This window comes from Canis aureus, chromosome 10 (assembly GCF_053574225.1).
Source record: "Canis aureus isolate CA01 chromosome 10, VMU_Caureus_v.1.0, whole genome shotgun sequence".
In the NCBI taxonomy this organism is placed as follows: Eukaryota; Metazoa; Chordata; class Mammalia; order Carnivora; family Canidae; genus Canis; species Canis aureus.
The window spans coordinates 63,874,952-63,896,431 of record NC_135620.1 but is presented as its reverse complement, the minus strand read 5'-3'; the positions used below and the strand labels follow the sequence as shown (position 1 = coordinate 63,896,431).

The following is a 21,480-nucleotide window of genomic DNA, read 5'->3' as shown; positions in this document are numbered from 1 at the left end:
TGAAGTAACCTTTGTAAAGTGCCTAGAATATGGTAAGAGCTACATAGGTATTTATACTTACAGTTACTATAACTAGTGGTATATACCTATACTTATGTACCACCCCTAATAGACAGTTGCTCCTTGAGGTATTTGTCTTTCTGTCCCATGCAAAGTATAGCACAATACTCAGAAAATGATGACATGAGTAAATAATGAATATGACCATCATCCTTTTTTTTTTTTTTATAGATGTTTGTATTTTAAGGGTTGAAGTCTTGAGCATCATGTAAGACCTGGCAATGGGGGATGAGAGAATTGACTGTAGACAGCCTCTACTATAGCAACCAGGGGTTCAAGGAATATATTTAAATGAATTGGTCAGATTCAGATAAACTCAAGAGAGTTTAATCCATTAGATGGAGTAGCAGTGAGAAGCCCCTAGAAAAAGAGACTCAATTTAACACAGAGCTAAGCTATTTTGGACCTATCTACTTAAGGTCAATACAATAGTATGAGCACAGTTTGTAGGGCCCAAGGAGCCAGTAATATCCAGGACAATATCACAAAGTAGACTGAGGTTTTGTGGTCAGAAAGATATGGACTAAAATCTTATCTCCACATGTGGCTAGTTATGTGACTTTGGACAATATGTAAGTTTATCTGTAAAATGGGAATAATCAATCACACCTAACATACAGGGTTGTTGGAAGGATTAACAATAAGTAGCCAGCTGAACGTTGGACCCATAGCAGAAGCTCAACAGCTGCCATTTACTTTTGTTATTGCTATGCTTGGCAGGCTAGAGAATGGCCCGTGAGCATAAGACTGGATTCCAAGTCCAGTGGGTCTGGAACAAGCTGGGATGATGCTGGACTGGCCAAGGATGGACTCAGTGAGGAATGCTGGCAAAGATAGAGAAGGCACAGGGGCTTCACTTGGCCCTTCCATCTTAACATTTTTGCATACAAATTGACCATACAAATATTCTTTGATCCATTCCCCAAGAATAGCTCCACCTTCATTACTGGAATCACCCAACCAGAAAGCATAATCCTGTGGTGCTTCCTTTGAAGGTAAATTAAGCTGGAGGCTGAAGCAAGGATAGGACAGAAAAAGGAAAGCCCATAAAAGAGTAGAGAGATATTTGGGGGAATGAGAGAACACTTGAGTTGAAGTGATACAATTCCACAACAGCTTGCTGAAAAATGAGAAAATCATTCAACACACTTTGCCAAACAGTTGCTTTGATTGATTTTTTTAAAAGCCTGAACCAACTAAGTTGTCCAGTTGTCAGAACTGTGTAGCTGAAGCCATAGACTGTGTTTCTCTAAGAAATAATGGATGGCTTGAAGCAAGCACTTCTAATAGGCCAAAGAATGGCATTAAGAATTCTAAAAGGAAAGATGGAGGAAATGAGAAAAAGCAGATTTTCCAAAGCTATTTCTACATGTATTACTGAAGGAACCCCAAGTTCTTTAAGATTCACAGTCACTAGTAAAGAGGGACCCCAAAGAACACATAAGAATTACAAGTGTAATTTTCGGCAGATTGTACAGGTTATTTAGAGATTCTCAGAGCCAGTGATTTAAAGATATTATTCTTTTGTTTCAGATTTTAGTAGTTGAAGGGCCTCTGGGCTATTTACTCTACATTTTCTTCTAAGACATGGGGTCAAGATAGAAATTAGCTGAATACAAAAAGGACAGTTTATTGCTGTCTCCTGGTTTGTTTTTTTCCTTTCTTCTAAGTTACTTGCAAGTCTTCACCTGTATGACAAAATATATCCTCATTTTGAACTAGTAGCTAAGAACAGAAACAGAAAAAGGAGATCTAGGAGGGAGGACAAACCTTTAGAGGCCAGAAGTTCAACAGAGAGCCATCGACCAAATTAGAGCTGTCTCCTCATTTATATCTGCCAGACCCTGAGGCCTTTACATGCTCTAACTTCATATGACTGTATATCCCAAGGACAATTTTAAAATATATAAATTTTACTTTTATTAAAGCAATTCCTGTTCACATGTTAAAAATCAAATACCACTACGAGGTCTATAACGAAAAAGTATTCCCCTGGCCCACCCCACAGTCTGGCCCCAGGCAACAATCTGAAACACTTTAGTTGTTTCTACTGGTATGTATCTCCACATCTTTAGTAATATACTTATAGGGCTCTTTTTCCTGATTTATCTTTTGAAGCTATTATTTATTAATTTCCTGGTATTTTAGTTGATGACTTAGCTCCCTTATATCATTCTACTTCCTCTACCCTCACAATGGAGATACTGCTTTAGCTTTCTATTTGGGGATAACAAATCATCCCCAAATTGGTATAGCTTAAGGAAATAATGATTTATAACTCATTGTGCTCCTCTGCATTTGCTGGGTGGTTTGGCTGGTCTTACTTGGCTTCATTTGTGTGTCTGTGTTCAGCTGGTGGCCTGACTGGGAGCTGGAGTCAGCCAGGGCTTCCATCAAAGCTCTTAGATCTCCTCCACATGGCTTGCTTGCGCTTTCTGAGAGCATGGCAGCCACAAGGCAGCATTCCAAAGGGAAGCACTCCAAAATATTGCAAATGGAAGCTGTAAGATCTTATACAGTCCAGCCCCCAAAAGCTCCAGCATCACTTCTCCCACACTGTATTGGTTAACACAAGAGACAGGGAGAGCCTACATTCTAGGGAAAGGGAGATCATCTCTACTTCTTGACATAAAGTCTCACCACAAAAGGCATGCATGCCTGACTGGCTCAGTCAGTGGAGCATGTGACTCTTGATCTCGGGGTTTTGAGTTTGAGTCCCATGTTGCATGTAGAGATTACTTAAAATAAAAACTTAGAAAAAAAAGGCATACAGAATGGATGATATTTGGCTATAATTTACCATTGCTATATCTAAATTCATTTGATCAATATCAGTATTTAAATTATTGTTTCAATATTTTACATAGTAAAGCCAAATTCAATAGTTACAGTTCCATTTTTTTCACAAAATATTTATTCTTCCTCAAGTTAATGATTACCTTTTGGCATGAGTAGCCTCCAAGGCACCTATCCTAAGTTTTTTTCCATCAGATCAATCATCTGTGCACTTTTCAAATCTATCAGACTGCCAGGATAACTTTTTTCCCAGAGATCTCTATCCTCCATCCTCCTGCTGAAATCTGAACTGGTTCTCTCTAGATGTACTATTTAGCTGTCACCTTGTGACACTGCTTCACTACTTTTCTGTGTTGAGTTTCTCTTTCCTGAATGTTTCTTTCTTTTTCTTCAAACTCCTTTATTTTGCACATCTCCAATAGCTTGCTAATAAAGGAAGGGGAGAAATAAACATTTTGAGCCCTTCTTTTCAAAGCACCTTTAATCTCCAAAATAAAAAATCTCCAGGGACATCAGGCACAAAAAACTGAAATTACAACTTTACAAGAGCAAGTTTTCATAATGGTGAAAAAAAAAAAAGTGGGGACAATTTCATAAGGTCAGCATAACTGCACAGGAAGCTCTAATGAGTGTAGTATTAAAGGATATTTTAAAAGAGATAAACAATGAAGGTAACCAACTGGTCATAAAATAATAATTAGATTTATATGACTCTTGGAACAAGTGTGAAGGACAACCGAAAGGGCCTACTTAGTTTTTGTAAGATGCAAGAAGGAAACATTGGAACTAATGGCAAAAAATGTTATATGAAAATATACAATGTATAATTTTTAATGAAAACTGAACTTCACAATCCATATTTTGTTACTGTGCTAAAACAGAGAATATTTTCAATTCTGACAAGGGCAGGAAAAAAACCTGGATTTGTGAGGACACTACCACTACTCACTACCACTGACAGCTTGTTCTCTCCTTCTGGATACATTGGAAGGTTGTAATACCTCACTCTTTACAGTTTGGCTTGGCCATGTGATTTGCCTTGGCCATGACATGATGGCATAATTATGTATCATTTTGAGTTCAAAAGAGTTAACTGTCTGTGCATGACTATCCATCATGATTTTCCATTGCAATCGTGCAAACACATTTTGATACATAAGTACAAAACTGAAATTATTGATGTTTTTTGTTACTGCAGCATAACCTAGCCTAAATCAACTAAAATAAGAAAATTGAAGTCAAAAGCAGGTGAACTGGTCACAGAACATATTAGGTCCTTCCTGGTCTAGAAAAGTTACATTTTAGACAATGAATATATTCATTAAAAACATAATCTTTAGACTCAGAGGTCTGGCTTTGAAACTTGACTATATTACTCAACCAAATGGGTAGCTTTGGGCAGATATTTTGCTCTTTTAGTCTTGACTTCCTGATTGATAAATTTCAGATATTCATGCCTACCTCCTGGATTTGGGGGGAATTAAATAAGATAATGTAGGTCAGATGTCCATGCAGTGTTTATACATTGCAACTTTTAACAAAATACTTGTGGTTGTTAAGAGAATTTCCCAAATGTATCATTAAAATTCTGCCAGAAATTTTGTAAGAATTAAGATAGACAATACTATCTTGCCTCAGCAAAAGGAGTGTGCTACAAAAATGTACAATTGTACTTAATGTCTATCCCAAGTAGTTTTCTAGAACAAGTGATAAGACTTAATATTTGTGAACTCTAAGAGAGGGAAGAAAGATGAAAGAAATAATATGTTCATAAAACATATCTTAAACTTTACTTTTTAAAAAAGAGATTATCAGAATTGGGGGAAATGATCAGATTTGGGGGAAAACTACAGATATAGTGTATCTAACCACACCAAAACATTTCACAATGTCTCCTTTTAATAATTATAGATAAAAGTGTAAGAACAAGGATATCTTAATAATATGGTCTAGTGGATTTATAACTGAAAGGATCAATGTCAATGAAGGCATGACACAGAAGGCTCTGTCTTGGCCCTACATTGTTCATTCATTCATTCAAAAGTCATTTATTGAACACCTACTAGGTAACAGGTATTGTGCTAGTTACTGAGGGTACAGCAAGGAACAAATCAACTTTTCTTAACTTTTTAAATCTGAGGACTTAGATGAAGGTATAGAATGTTGAGCTAAATCCTCTTTGACACACACAAAAAACTACCAGAGAGTAAACACATTGAAAAGAACGATCCAAATTCAAAATAAGATTACAGCAGTAGATTGACTCTAGCATTTAGTTGTGCTTCTCTTGACAATTTATTTAATCTCTTTGAGACTCAACTTCCTTGTAGATAAAATGGAGACAATGATATCTGCCGTTTGACCTGTTTTGAGCTTTAAAGATAATGTAAGTAAAGTATACAGCACAATGCTTGGAATATACTAGATGCTCAAAATATAATAGCTTTTATTACTATGGGAATTACTTCACCAAAAAGAGTCATTTTTCATGCATGCAAGGATTCTCAGAATGTACCACAATGCCAAGAGAGGTAAAGTGAATGGTTCAAGGTCAAATAATGAGAAATTGACAAAACTTATACACATTGCTCCCTATTTCTGATTAAAATTTTTACATTCTATATGGTAGGGACCAATATTTGACATTGAAATTCTTGTCATATAGAATGGAGTTATTTAAACAACTTCAAGGTACAATAACATGAAAGTACAAGGAAGTCTTTTGGAGCCCAAAGAATAAGTTCTTATATCCACATAGGAATTTCTGTTTCTATCATTTTAAGCTAATTACAATCATTGTGAACCAATTTTGTTTTTAAATTTGGTGATATTCCTTTCATCAAAAATAATTGTCCTACCCTATCAAGAAAGTCCCTCTCTGTAAGTGAATATAGGTTAGATGAAGAAGAGAAGTTGGTACAGCATAAGCAGCCTTTCTCTTGGCAATCAAAAGGCTGGATGAAATGGAGAAAAAAAAAAAAAGACTGAGCATTTTCTCTGTGGTAAGTAATAGAAATAGTATTGCACATGATCCTCACAGCAGCCCAATGATGAAAGTATTTAGTGTCCTCATTTCTGTAGTGAGGAAATAGGCTCAGAGGGGTTAAGTGACTTTTCAAGTCACACAACTGGTAAATACCAGAAAGGAGACTCAAATCCAGGTCTTTGTGATTCCATTTCCCATGCTCCTTCTCCTCTACCACATTGCCTCTGGCATGTTTTTCTGTCTATGATGAGCCAGAGTCCTTAACATTACCTCAAAACTAACTGCTTACTTAGGTATGTCATACTTGGCTAATTCCCACTCCCTAGAGAACAGCCATTTTCTTTGTTATGTCAGTATAACAACAATGCAAAGTTTAGGAAATAGCTTTTAACCTGCTAAAATCTTACCAACTAAACAATAGTATTTGAATTGTGTTTATATGCATTCATACTTTTATTTTATTTCTTTTTTTTTTTTTTATGGTGGTAACTATAAGCCACCAGGTATAGCCACCATGGTGCAAAGCAGCTTTCAGTTTTGGAGTCACAGAGACCCATGAGCTGACGCCATGCAACATGTGACAGGAAAGTGATACTTCAACAATGGACTCTGGAGAAAGCATGACACCATATATTTTTAAGTAACTGGAAGCATACTTTACATATAATTTTGTATCATTTATTTATTCACTCATTAAATGCATATTTGCTGAGTGTCTGCTATAGTCTAAGCACCATCCCAGCAGCAAAAAGTATAGCAAACAACAACAAAGTCCCTGATCTCACTGAGATTACATATACTGAAGGAAACAGATAACAACATAAGTAAGTAAAATATATTGTATGTTAAAGGTAAGTGCTAAAGAGAGGGAAGAAATGGGCAAAGGAGATAGACATTTGGGTGAGGATGACAGGTACAGTTGAAATTTTAGACAGATTCCAGGAAACCTTTGGCTGGAAAGTTAATAACTAAGTAAAGACCTGAAGGAAGGGGGAGTGGGAGCTGTGGCTGTCTGTGGTGTGTCAAGCAGAATTCTAAGATGACCTCATGACCCCACTGGCCCTTGGTTTGGTTTCCTGATTATGTTAAGTTACATGGGAAAAGGGATTTGCAGACATCAACCTTAAGATAGGGAGATTATGCACGTGGACCTAACCTAATCACAGGAGCTCCGTAAAAGCAGAGAGTTTTCTCCAGTTGGTAGCAAGAGAAAAAGTCAGATTTAAAGTGTGAGAAGCACATAACACAAGGGAGGTTCTCCAATACTGAGATGGAAGGAGCCCCATGAAAGGATCTGGGGAAAGAAAGCTTCTAGGAGATGAGAGTGAAGCCCAGCCTACAGCCAGCAAGAATATGGCAACCCCAGTTGTACAACTGCCAAGAACTGAATTCTGCCAAAAGCTTGAATAAGCCTGGAAGCACATTCTTCCCAGAGTCCCCAGATAAGAGTCCAGCTGGCCTTCGCTCTGATTTCAGTGTGTATGGAGCCAACAGAGCCACATATAGACAAGTGAGGACACAGAATTAAGGGCATTGTTTCACTCTTGTATTCTTAATGATAATGATATTTTCATTAGCCACACAATATTCTCATGTGTGCCACAATTTACTTAGACCTTCTCTTATAATTAATTCTGTTGCGCAAGTCTTTTATTAGATACTGCAGCAATAAATACCTTCATACATATAGCATTTCCCCTTAGTTTGCTAATTTGTTGTTCCAAGATTATTATAATAATGGTATATGAGCCCCAATTTTCCTGGACCCTTGCAAGCATTGAGTATTATTATTCTTTTTATTTTTCCTGTAAGTAAAAGAGTAGCAACGACTAAAGATCTTTTCCATGAATATTTATAAGAATGAAGACTTCTCTCATTTGTTTCTTCATAGCACTACTGTTCACTGATTTTTTTTCTTTTTAAGAAGTGGTGTTGTTTATTGAGTTACTGACAGGAGAAGCAATCAATTCAAAGAAGTTTCAGACTTGATTTGGATCATAACTTGCTCTTCTTTAATCTCCTGGTGCTTAGGGTTCTTCACCTAGGAAATGGAGATGGAGTATGGCATCATATCAAAACAATATTAATAAAGCATTTATAGAAGTGCCTCTTTACATTTCTTTCTATTAACCTATATCTACATATTATCTTTAAAAACCAAAAACATGTTGTATAGTATAAAGAACTCTGTCAGATTAAGTAGTCCTCAAACATCTTATTAGCATACTGCGCAAGCTTTAGTAAGTCACTTCAACTCTTTGTGGCTTAGTTTCTGCACTGATACAATGAGGAAATTGAAATAATGCTCTGGTCAATTCTTGCATACTGTTAAGTGTCTATGATCTTACATAATAGGTCCTAACAAGTCAGACATTTGATGTGGTAAATGTCATCCTATGCACAGATACAACAGATCTACTTTTGACCCCCAAATTATTTGTTTCTGACCAATTTTGTCAGAAACTCCTTTTTCATAGTTCCTATTACATCTTGTTTTTTTTCCATCATCTCTTCAAATAGTTCCACTTTAGTTTCTATTTTTAGGATGAAAAATCAAACCCAAGTGTCTTCTTCTCTACCAAAAATACCATTGAGCAAAGAATTATAGACATTGAAGATGTATATTTTACCACTGAAAAGCATAACCCCAATAAATAGTGCTTTGAGAAATTTAACTAAGGTCCAAATGATTAAAACAGAAATAAATGAATGAGAAGAGTGATAAAATCAAAGATCCAGAAGACACTTAAAAACTCACAAATAAATGTTACTTTATTCCAATACATTTGATAAAATGGATGAATGACTTTTAAGGAAAACATTCCCAAACTGGTTCTTAAAAAACAAAAATGAGTAGATCAATAACCATATATAAAAGATTGAATATGTGTCAACAGAACATCACTAAAGAAATCTAGCTAATTTTGCTTGTGAATTCTTTCAAACTTTTCAAAGGCGGGAAAAATTACTGTGCTTTTAAAAATATTTCTTAATGTAAAGAGCTATGGAGAACTTCCCATTTACTTTGGTGTTAGTATAATCCTAATATCAAACATCAAAAAGGATCACAAAGAAAACCCTATAGATCATTTTTTTATTCCTATAAATACAAGAATCTTAAATGAAACATGATTAGATTATGTCAAGCAGGATAAAAATAGAACACTCTAATTACCAAGTGGGGTTTATTCCAGTAATTCAAGGATGGCTTAACAAGTTAATTAATTAGCAATTAAATGGACTTTGATGAAATTTAACATTATTTGTGATTATAAAGCTTTCATAAATACAATTCAGAAAGAAAATTCCTGAACATCACTGAGATTTTTAAAAACCAGAATTTAGTAGCAAACATTATACTTACTGGTGAAATTTATTCAAATGTTATAAAATTTATTTGAATATTTATTCAAATCTTATAAACAAGATAAAGATGAAGCTTATCTTTATCATTTTTCAACATTGGAATAGAGATCTTAATAGAATAATAAAAATAAATAATAAGAATATATAGTGGAAAGGAAAAAATGTTATCATTATTTGCAAATGATATAATTATTTACCCAAGGGCAGACACCATGTCTCTTCTTATTTAACATTATGTCCTCAGTGCCTAATACTTTGCAACATAGAGGGAGTTGAGATATTTACTGAACAAGAAATTAAAATATGGAAGAATTAACTAAAATTGTTTAGAAATAATAGAATGATAGAAAAAGGTAAGCAAATCTGAGACTAACATGAAAATGTATGGTATTCATACATGCAATAATAGCTGGAATGAAATTATTAAGAAATATACAGGGCCTCTATAAACAAAACTATGAATAAAAATTTGAATATCTTCTGAGTCATTCATGTTTCTAGATGACTCAAATAAATAAAAATGTGAATTCTCTCCCATTTTTTTTAAAAAGATTTTATTTAGTCATGAGAGATAGAGAAAGAGAGGCAGAGACACAGGCAGAGGGAGAAGCAGGCTCCATGCAGGAAGACTGAGGCAGGACTTGATCCCGGGACTCCAGGATCATGCCCTGGGCTGGAAGCAGATGCTAAACCACTGAGTCACCCAGAGATCCCCTCTCCCAATTTAATCTACAATTTTATACAGGCTATAAAAATTTCAGTGAAATTTATTCAAAATTGAAAATTGACTAAATTTCATTTTAAAAATTACAGATGGGAGCCACAAAAAGAATATAAGATAGAGAAGATCAGGAAGTGAGGACATCTGCCGTTAAAAATATCAAAATGTATACAAAACTAATGTAATCTTTAAAGTGTAGTACAGGTCCAGCAATGGGCATGGCTATTAAGTGAGATAAAATAGAGAATCTAGAAATGGATCTACAAATATATTAGAATGTAAAATATGATACTGATGTAATATGAGCTTGGTTAGAAAAAACACTGCCAGGTGTCGCTTTAATAGTTTTTATTTTATGAAAAAATAAATTGATGAAAGAGAGTGGTCTAGTTTCATTCTTCTGCATGTGGATGTCCAATTTTCCCAGCACCATTTATTGAAGAGACTGTCTTTCTTCCAATGGATAGTCTTTCCTCCTTTATCGAATATTAGTTGCCCATAAAGTTCAGGGTCCACTTCTGGATTCTCTATTCTGTTCCACTGATCTATATGTCTGTTTTTGTGCCAGTACCACACTGTCTTGATGACCACAGCTTTGTAGTACAACCTGAAATCTGGCATTGTGATGCCCCCAGATATGGTTTTCTTTTTTAAAATTCCTCTGGCTATTCGGGGTCTTTTCTGATTCCACACAAATCTTAAAATAATTTGTTCTAACTCTCTGAAGAAAGTCCATGGTATTTTGATAGGGATTGCATTAAACGTGTATATTGCCCTGGGTAACATTGACATTTTCACAATATTAATTCTGCTAATCCATGAGCATGGAATATTTTTCCATCTCTTTGTGTCTTCATCAATTTCTTTCAGAAGTGTTCTATAGTTTTCAGGGTATAGATCCTTTACATCTTTGGTTAGGTTTATTCCTAGGTATCTTATGCTTTTGGGTGCAATTGTAAATGGGATTGACTCCTTAATTTCTCTTTCTTCAGTCTCATTGTTAGTGTATAGAAATGCCACTGACTTCTGGGCATTGATTTTGTATCCTGCCACGCTACCGAATTGCTGTATGAGTTCTAGCAATCTTGGGGTGGAGACTTTTGGGTTTTCTATGTAGATTATCATGTCATCGGCAAAGAGGGAGAGTTTGACTTCTTCTTTGCCAATTTGAATGCCTTTAATGTCTTTTTGTTGTCTGATTGCTGAGGCTAGGACTTCCAGTACTATGTTGAACAGCAGTGGTGATAGTGGACATCCCTGTCTTGTTCCTGATCTTAGGGGAAAGGCTCCCAGTGCTTCTCCATTGAGAATGATATTTGCTGTGGGCTTTTCATAGATGGCTTTTAAGATGTCGAGGAATGTTCCCTCTATCCCTACACTCTGAAGAGTTTTGATCAGGAATGGATGCTGTATTTTGTCAAATGTACATACACAAAGATAAACTCAAAATGGATGAAAGATCTAAATGTGAGACAAGATTCCATCAAAATCCTAGAGAAGAACACAGGCAACACCCTTTTTGAACTCGGCCATAGTAACTTCTTGCAAGATACATCCACGAAGGCAAAAGAAACAAAAGCAAAAATGAACTATTGGGACTTCATCAAGATAAGAAGCTTTTGCACAGCAAAGGATACAGTCAACAAAACTCAAAGACAACCTACAGAATGGGAGAAGATATTTGCAAATGACATATCAGATAAAGGGCTAGTTTCCAAGATCTATAAAGAACTTACCAAACTCAACACCAAAGAAACAAACAATCCAATCATGAAATGGGCAAAAGACATGAACAGAAATCTCACAGAGGAAGACATAGACATGGCCAACATGCACATGAGAAAATGCTCTGCATCACTTGCCATCAGGGAAATACAAATCAAAACCACAATGAGATACCACCTCACACCAGTGAGAATGGGGAAAATTAACAAGGCAGGAAACAACAAATGTTGGAGAGGATGCGGAGAAAAGGGAACCCTCATACACTGTTGGTGGGAATGTGAACTGGTGCAGCCACTCTGGAAAACTGTGTGGAGGTTCCTCAAACAGTTAAAAATAGACCTGCCCTATGACCCAGCAATTGCACTGTTGGGGATTTACCCCAAAGATACAAATGCAATGAAACGCCGGGACACCTGCACCCCGATGTTTATAGCAGCAATGGCCACGATAGCCAAACTGTGGAAGGAGCCTCGGTGTCCAACGAAAGATGAATGGATAAAAAAGATGTGGTTTATGTATACAATGGAATATTACTCAGCTATTAGAAATGACAAATACCCACCATTTGCTTCAACGTGGATGGATCTGGAGGGTATCATGCTGAGTGAAGTAAGTCAGTCGGAGAAGGACAAACATTATATGTTCTCATTCACTTGGGGAATATAAATAATAGTGAAAGGGAATATAAGGGAAGGGGGAAGAAATGTGTGGGAAATATCAGAAAGGGAGACAGAACGTAAAGACTGCTAACTCTGGGAAACGAACTAGGGGTGGTGGAAGGGGAGGAGGGCGGGGGGTGGGAGTGAATGGGTGATGGGCACTGGGGGTTATTCTGTATGTTAGTAAATTGAACACCAATAAAAAATAAATTAAAAAAAAAAGAAAAAATAAATTGATATCATATCTCAATATAAGCAAAATTATATTCAAAGTTAAAATTCAAACAGTAGGAAAAATGATAAAAGGAATAGAAAAACATTGTAGAATATTTTGAATGAGCAAGTTTTTTTCTAAACATGATATATACTTGAGAAATTTGACTACACAAGGATTAATTTTTTTTGCAAAGAAAATTAAATAATTAAGGGCAAATAAAAATAAGACAATGTAATCAAACATATTTAAACAAATATTGTTACTATTGCTGAATTATTAAAATGACAAACTTCTTAATGGGAAAAAAATGGGTATAGATTTCCAGCCAGGCATCACAGCTTGAATGTATACATTTATCTTGGTTCCCCCTTCAGGAATTGCAGTATAATGACAGTAAAGGAGTGACAAAGTATAGACCCGGAGACAAAAAGAATAATAGGGGAGACAATACAAATGGAAAATGTCCATAACACTTTTAAAAGTGTTAGGGTAGAGAACAGAAAACTGAGTGACTCTGATGCCTTACTAATGGCCCACTGTTCTATAAGCATACCAACTTCCTACCCCTATACATCGCTTTCAATTAGATATCTAGTGCCTGATTCCAAAATATAATTAGACAAGGATCACGAGATATATATGGAAAGCCTCAGATATGAAAGACAGAAAGCAAAATTAACACAAAAGGAAAGCTATAACACAAGGAGAAAAAGTAAGCTTAAAAATATAATATCTTCATAACAATAAAAGAAGATATAGCATCCATGAAGAAAAAAGGAAAGTGACATTATAAAAAGAGAGCATGTGGGGAATAAGAAAGAACCACAGGAACATAATGATAGCTAAAAGAAAACATCCAGTAAAAATTGGAAGTTCTCAGAGTCTAGAAACTCTAAAAATTCTCCTAGAAAAAAGAAAAATAAGCTAATTAGAATTAATAGGAGCTAACATTATGAGAAATTAGAGGGCTAATTTAAGAGCTATAATGAATAAGAGTTCTAGATAGAGAGAGTGAGAAAGTGTGTGTGTCTGAAAGACAGAGACAGAGAACAGAGGGAAACCACCAAAGAAATAAAGAATTTCCTAAAAAACAAAACAAAACAAAACAAAACAAAAAAACAACAACAACAGTGGACATAAATTTACTTAAAGGCTATTCCTACCAATCAATCCAAGTGATGGAAAAGGGCTTGAAAATACATCATGAAATTTTAGTGTCTTAAGAATAAAGAAAAGATTCTGAAAATCTCCATGAAGAAAGACAAAAACACAACAGATCAGAAATCAGAACAGCATTGGACTCTCCAACACCACCATGGATGCTACAAACAATGGAAAAAAATACCCTTGAAATTTTGAGGGAAAAAATGGTTTCTAACCTAAAATTATATGTATGAGTAAATTATCAATCAAATGTGAGAGTAGTAAAATTTTACTTTTAGAAATACAAGTTCTCAAAAGTAAATGGTTTCATGTAGTCTTTGTCAGTATTATACTGGAGTTATATCCTATGGCAAAATTAGGGAAAATGATGAGATGAGTCCAGGAAAATGGGCTGAAACACAAGGGACCTGCAAAAGAATTTCAGAATAGCAAGAAGAAGCCTTAGGATTTCTGTAGCAGGTTAAAATCAACTACTTGAGATTGGAGCAAGATGATGGAGACAGATTTTTAAAAAGGAAATTATAGATCACCTAAAGTGTTTAAATCATTAAGAGTTTTATTACTCTGGCAGAGAATTTGCTTATAGAGACTTCTATAAGTAGAAAATTAAGTAAACCTTAAAATGAGGTAATTCTTAACTTCAGGAAAAACAAAAAGTTGAACCAGAAAGAAAATCTAAACTAAGTACAATACCTACTCAGTTGTGGGTAATATTTATGCAATAATGATGTGAGAGTGAATATAAATTTAGCTCAGATTTATGATTATCTGTACTGAAAGGATGATCAAAGAGAACTGAATGAGTTTTAGAGACAGGGTGGGATGGGGGGAATGTGGAAGAAGAAATAAATCTTCCTCTTACCTGGTAGGAAATTAAGAATAATTCCTGAAATTAAAAAATGAAGAAGTAGTAAAGAAGCATATAATTTAGAAACATGAAATTAAATAAATTAAATATTAGAAGAAGCCATTTAAAAAGTTGAGCATAGTTACCTTTGCATACCGGGTTTGGGAGGGGAAGAAAGATGGAACAGAGAAATGCCATTTTTTGCTAATAATCCTTGTTGTAGTGGAACTTTTAAATTATGCATATGTATCATTTTGCTAAAAAAGTAAATTAATAGTCAAAAGATATGAACTAGAAAAGCAAAAGAAATTTGAAAGATTAATAAGCATATGAAAAGATGCAAAACATCAATAAATAATCAAGTATTCAAATTTTAACAAGAAAATATTTTTCACCTTTTATATTGGAAACAATTTACAAAATTTATAATATCAAGAGTTAGTAAAATGCAGAAAAATGAGCACTCTTACAAAATGCAGGTAGAAGTATACAAATTAGCCTACTTCTGAAGGAGAAATGGCAATTCATATCAAAATTTAAAACATGACTCTGATCCAGCAAATCTGCTTCTAAGGAAATCATAAGAAAACTTTTCAAAAATATGAATAGAAAGACATTTATTAAAGTATTGCTTATAATAGTGAATATGGGAAACAAGCTAAATATTCATTCCATAATGCATTTTTAAAACTAAGTAGGACATTTGTGAAATAGAAACTATGCACAATTAAAATGATATGTAGAGTCATATTTATTGTCATGGAAAAATATTGGCAATATACTAAATGTTATGAAAAATGCAGGTAAAAATCAGGTAATACCTTAATATTTAAAATTATTATAATTATTTTAGTTTCTAGAAGGCCCCTACCTCCTCCATTATATTATTTTTTAAGTTTTTTTCCTATTTTGTTTATTCTATTTGAATAACCTTAGGATTATTTTTTGTCACAGTCCTAAGCCATAATGTATGATTCCCTTCATTCCCAAACTAACTGTCCATGCATCCACCATTCTACCCACCAACCTATCCACTTACTAAGATACAGTGTGGGATTATGTCTGAATAGTGAGACAAAGGAGAGATACTTGCTTCCTCTTTTCTAACTTCTTCAATTGTCTTAATTTTTCCCCTTACAATGATAAAAAATTATTTTTGGAATCCTCTCCAAAAACAAAATTATTCTCCCACTTAAATAAAATAAAACATAATGGGTATTTGAGGATGGAGGCCCCCTGATCCCTGATTTCAAACTATCTAACAAAGCAATAGTAATCAAAATGGTATGGTATTGGCATAAAGACAGACACATAGATCAATGAAATTATAAGCTCAGATATAAACCCACACAAATACGGGTTTGTAAAATAATGAGTATGTAAATAATTTACAACGAAGGAAGCAAGAATATACAATGGGAAAAGACAATGTCTTTATTAAATGGTATTGGGAGTACTGAAAAGCCACATACAAAAGAATGAAAATTGATCACCATCTTATACCATATACAAAAATAAACTCAAAAAGGATTAAAGACTTGAATGTAAGACTTGAAACTATGAAACTTTTGGGAGAAAACTCTGGGAGTAAGCTCCTTGACATCAGTCTTGGCAATGAATTTTTGGATCTGACTCCAAAAGCAGAGGCAACAAGAGCAAAAATAAACAAGGGGAACAACATCAAACTAAAAGTTTTTTACACAGCAAAGGAAATCATCAACAAAATGAAAAGGCAATCTAGTGAATGGGGGTAGATATTTGCAAATGATATATATGTTAGGGAGTTAATATCCAAAATATTTAAAGAATTTATATGACTCAATAGAAAAAAAAAACAAAAAAAATCAGATAAAAAATGGGTAGAACACCTGAATAGACATTTTTCCAAGGAAAACATACAGATCGATGGTCAACAGGTACATGAAAAGATACTCAACATCACTCATCATCAGGGAAATGCAAACCAAACCCAAGGTCACCTGTTAGAGTGGCTATTATTAAAAAGATAGGAAATAACAAGCATTGGCAAGTATGTGGAGAAAAGGGAATCCTTATGCTTTATTGATGGGAATATAAATTGGTGTATCCACTATGGAAAACAGTATGGAGGTTCTAAAAAAATTAAAAATAGCAATACCACATGGTCTAGTGATTCTACTTCTAAAAATATAAATAATAGTGAAAGGGAAAATAAGGGAAGGGAGAAGAAATGTGTGGGAAATATCAGAAAGGGAGACAGAACGTAAAGACTGCTAACTCTGGGAAACGAACTAGGGGTGGTAGAAGGGGAGGAGGGCGGGGGGTGGGAGTGAATGGGTGACGGGCACTGGGTGTTATTCTGTATGTTAGTAAATTGAACACCAATAAAAAAAAAAATTAATCTGAAGAAAACAAAACCATGAATTCAAAAAGGTGTATGTATCCCAAGGTTCACTGCAGCATTATTTACAATAGCCAAGATATGGAAACACACTAAGTGTCCATTGATGGACGAATGGATAAAGAAGATGAGGTGTGTGTATACAATGGAATACTACTCAGTCATAAAAAAAAATTGAAATCTTGCCATTTGTAACAACATGATGGATCTTGAGGGCATTTTGTTAAGTGAAGTAAGTCAGATACAAGAAGACAAATACCATATGATTTCATTTATATGTGGAATCTAAAAACATAAAACAAAACAAAACTTATAGATAACAGAGAACAAACTGGTGGTTGCCAGAGGGGAAGACAGAGCGTGAGTGAAAGGGATGAGAAGGATCAAGAGACACAAACTTCCAGTTATAAAATAAATAAGCCACAGGGTTGCAATAAGCCACAGCACAGTGACTAGTGTCAACAACACCGCAGTGCATATTTTGAAGTTTACTAAGAGAGTAAATCTTCAAAATTCTCATCACAAGGAAAACAAAATTTGTTACCTTTGTATGGTAATGGATGGCAGGTAACCAGATTTATTGCAGGTAAGTGATCATTTTGTGGTCTGTACAAATATCGAATCATTATCTTGTACATCTGAAACTCATATAATGTCATAAGTCAGTTATATCTTAATTTGCAAAAAGATATTTTGGGGACAATAGAAAAAATTTTTTAAATGTTTCTTGCAAGACCAGTGATTCATTATTGATTCCACTGATCATTTTGCAATAAGTAGAGAGAGAGGCTAAAAATAGAAGAGATCCACATAATGGAGGAATTGAAGCCCTTAAAAATGTGAGTAAGGGGGGGGGCATAAGTGGTTGGTCTTAAACAGGAATAGAGAGCATCTGTGAAAGGAAATAAGGGCAGGTGAGCTAGAGGAAGCGAAAACAAATGCTGACAATGAGCCAAATAAGCAACTTCGAAAATCTGTTTTGTTATACTGATAATAAGTACATTTTTTTAAAAAAAATTCTGTTTTAAAAAGATTTTATTGATTTATTTGAGAGAGAGTGCTCATGAGACAGTGACAGTGAGTATGAGCAGAGGGGCAGAGGGAGAGGGAGAAGCAGACTCCCTGCTGAGCAGGGAGCCTGACGTGGTTGATCCCTGGACCCTGAGATCATGACCTGTCAAAGGCAGATGCTTAATCAACATAGCTACCCAGGCACCCCTAAAAATACAATCTCTTTACTATAAAAGAAATCCATGGGGCACCTGGGTGGCTTAGTCAGTTAAGTGTCCAACTCTTGATTTCATTTTTTTTTTTCAACTCTTGATTTCAGCTCAGGTCTTAATCTCAGGGTTGTGAGTTTGAGCCCTGTGTTGAGCTCCATGCTGGGTGTAAAGCCTACTTAAAAATACATACATACATAAAAATAAATACTTTTATTTAAAAAGTCATGCTCTGTGTAATTTGAGAAATATAGGAAAATACAAAGAAGAAAATTAAAATTGCCTGCATGTCCCCTTTATATCCTACCATTTTCTCTCAGTATTATATTCTGAGCATTTCCCTGTATCTTCAATATTTGTTTAAAACATAATTCAATGTCTATAAGTTATTCCAATATTTAATTGTTTTAACTATCCCCTTATTCTCAGATAATTTTTAAAATTAATTATAAATATTTTTAGGAATATCGTATAAAACTATGCACAACTGATAATTCTTTGGAATACATTTTTACAAGTGGAATTATTGGGACAAGGGGCATAAACTATTTTAGGCATTGTAATACATCTAGCCAAATTGGTTTTCAAGAAATTTATACTTCAAACAGCATCAGATGAAGTTCCATCTGATGACACCTTTGCTGGCTTAGGTTATTTTAAAAACCTTTGCTAATTGGTAAGATAAAATTAATGAATTTTTTGGCTTTCTTTGATTGCCAGTAGGGATGATTTGTTTTCATATTTTTATTGTCATCTGTATTTCCTCTATTCTTTTTTATATACTAATTTTGGATTACATCATGGACACTATGAATGTTACGCTGTAGAGATTCTGTATTCTATGTTCTTCCAAAGAGTGTTGACTTCATGGGACTCCTGGGTGACTCAGCAGTTGAGCGACTGCCTTTGGCTCATGGCGTGATCCTGGGTCTGGGGATCGAGTTCAACATTGGGCTCCTTGCATGGAGCCTGTTTCTCCCTCTGTCTTGTGTCTCTGCTTCTCTCTGTGTGTCTGTCATGAATAAATAAATAAAATCTTAAAAAAAAAAAAAAAACAAAGAGTGTTGGCTTCTTTTTTTTTTTTTTTTGTATGTTTTTTTATTGGAGTTCGATTTGCCAACATATAGTATAACACCCAGTGCTCATCCCATCAAGTGCCCAACTTCTTTTAAGCAGGCAATTAACTAGGCCCCAAATTGCAATTCTGTCCTTGGTCTGTAACTCAAATCATAGTTCAGTTTTGCAGCTTTAACTAGTTGGCTTGTAATCTGTTTTGTGCATGCATGGTTCAAAGGTCAACCAGACATCTGGGTAAAGTTATGCACAGAACTTAGGGCTTCCTTTCTTGGTTCTCTCCTTTCTAATATTCCCTCTATCCCTCACTTTCTAGCACCCATGGTTGCCCCGAACTCTGTTTACTAGTTATTCAAGGAAGATCAATTCCAGCTGTTATATCTGCATTTTGGCCAACCACAATGACACAAACTAGAACCTGTTTTTTGACTAAAAACATACATATAAACAGACATACACACAAAAGGAAGAAAACCACAAAGTGTTATTCTTTTTCTAGATATGCACTTTTATTTATTATTTATTTATTTATTTGTTTGTTTGTTTGTTTGTTTATTTATTTACCTTTCTTTTAAAATGTGCCTGTGTTTGTTCACTCTTAAGCCTTTAGATGATTACTTTTTATATTTTTATTTTGGAATTTGTAGTTATTATCTGCAGAAAAATAGTCTGATATTAGCTTCTTTGGACATTACTGGAAGGAAAACCCCAGGACTACAGATCATTAATTTTCACTTCCACAAAGGTTTTTGTTTCTCTTAAATTTTTTTTTTTTTTTTTTTGATGTGATCATTTCCAAGCACAGATCAAGAAAGCTAAGTTTCAGGCAGCCTGGGGGGCTCAGCAGTTTAGCGCCGCCTTCAGCCCAGGACCTGATCCTGGAGACCTGGGATCGAGTCCCACGTCAGGCTCCCTGCATGGAGCCTGCTTCTCCCTCTGCCTGTATCTCTGCCTCTCTCTCTCTCTCATTTCTCTCTGTCTCTCATGAATAAATAAATAAAATCTTAAAAAAAAAAAAAGAAAGCTAAGTTTCTCAGAATTCCAATCCTTCTGTTTGAACATATTTGGGGAATGTTTCCTACAAAAGTTGCTTCTGGTAACTAAAGCTGTCTAGTTAGCTTCAAGCATACGCAGAAAACTGCACCTGAGCTCATACTGAACAAGATAACAATGGCACTGGGGTACTACAGTGCCCAGAAACCAATTAGGTCTGAGACAGGAAAGGGATTTTCTTCAACTAGCTAATGAAGACCATAAGCAGAGGCTCTGACCACAGAGAATTTGATGCTTGGCTTCACACTTTTCTTCTTGAATTTGAACAAGGATCAATGACTGAGAGGACTAATCTAATCTGACCCCTAGATGGCTTTTCCATTTGCACTACTTCATGCTTAGCAATAATCACTCATCTATGATTCTCTGGCACAAGGAAATATGATACTTTGCAGCTAACAGGTATTTGTCAAGATTTCCATATTCCTTTTCACCTTAAAAGGATGTTAGAACTTATGTTTTTTAACTCATCACTTTAATTCTTAGAAACCTATAGTCCTTCTTGGTGAAATTTCTGTTCAAGAACCACCTAGGATAATAGAGGAAAGGGCAAAGCTGTAACTAGAATGCAGTTGACTCTCATTCTTGCAAGCTGACTCAGCTACACATTCAGTGTTTCAGAGATACTGCATTATGTGGTATGTCCTCAACCTTTCTCAAGGTTAGACTCTGAAGTGTTCTGAGTGGAAGAAAACAGTTTGTTCAGTGATGTGATCACAATCTCCTGAATTCAGCAGTATGACAGTGTGATCATTGCGTTTAATGGTTGGCTGTTCTCCAAAATCAGATTGGCAAGTAAGGGCATGTGGTCTCTCTTGTAACTCTGCTCTCCTGGCCTTTCCATTTCCTTTTTTCCCATTACTGTCTCTGTGGCTCTGTGCCCTTGATCTGTGTGTATTTCATAGGATTCAGATGCAAAGGCACTAGTCAAGATGTAACTCAAATTGCAAAAGGATCTGGCCAGGCCAAAGTCAGGTCAGGTCTGAACTATAAACTTGCTTCCCTGTGAAGTGTTTGATTTTTCATATGTGATAATTTCAATTGTTCATTTGCTGTCTAAAAATACAAGAACATGTTTTTTACTCAGCCTTTCATGCTACAGGAAATGGAACTAAGCCATACAATGAAGAAAAGCTTCTCCATGTTCAGAAATCCTTCCTTAAGACCTGGCTACCAGCTAGGTGAGGCATCAAAGTCCTCAGCATGGAAAAG

General features: G+C 35.1%; 1 protein-coding gene across 1 annotated transcript in view; it reads right to left on the bottom strand.

Annotated features, from left to right (window-relative positions):
• Nucleotides 1-7,725: 7,725 nt before the first annotated feature.
• Nucleotides 7,726-21,480, bottom strand: part of LOC144322592 (uncharacterized) — a 300,251-nt gene continuing 286,496 nt past the window's right edge. The window contains exon 13 of the transcript XR_013388217.1: nucleotides 7,726-7,883. The gene's annotated coding sequence lies outside the window, so the exon portion shown is untranslated. The remainder of the gene's footprint in view (nucleotides 7,884-21,480) is intronic.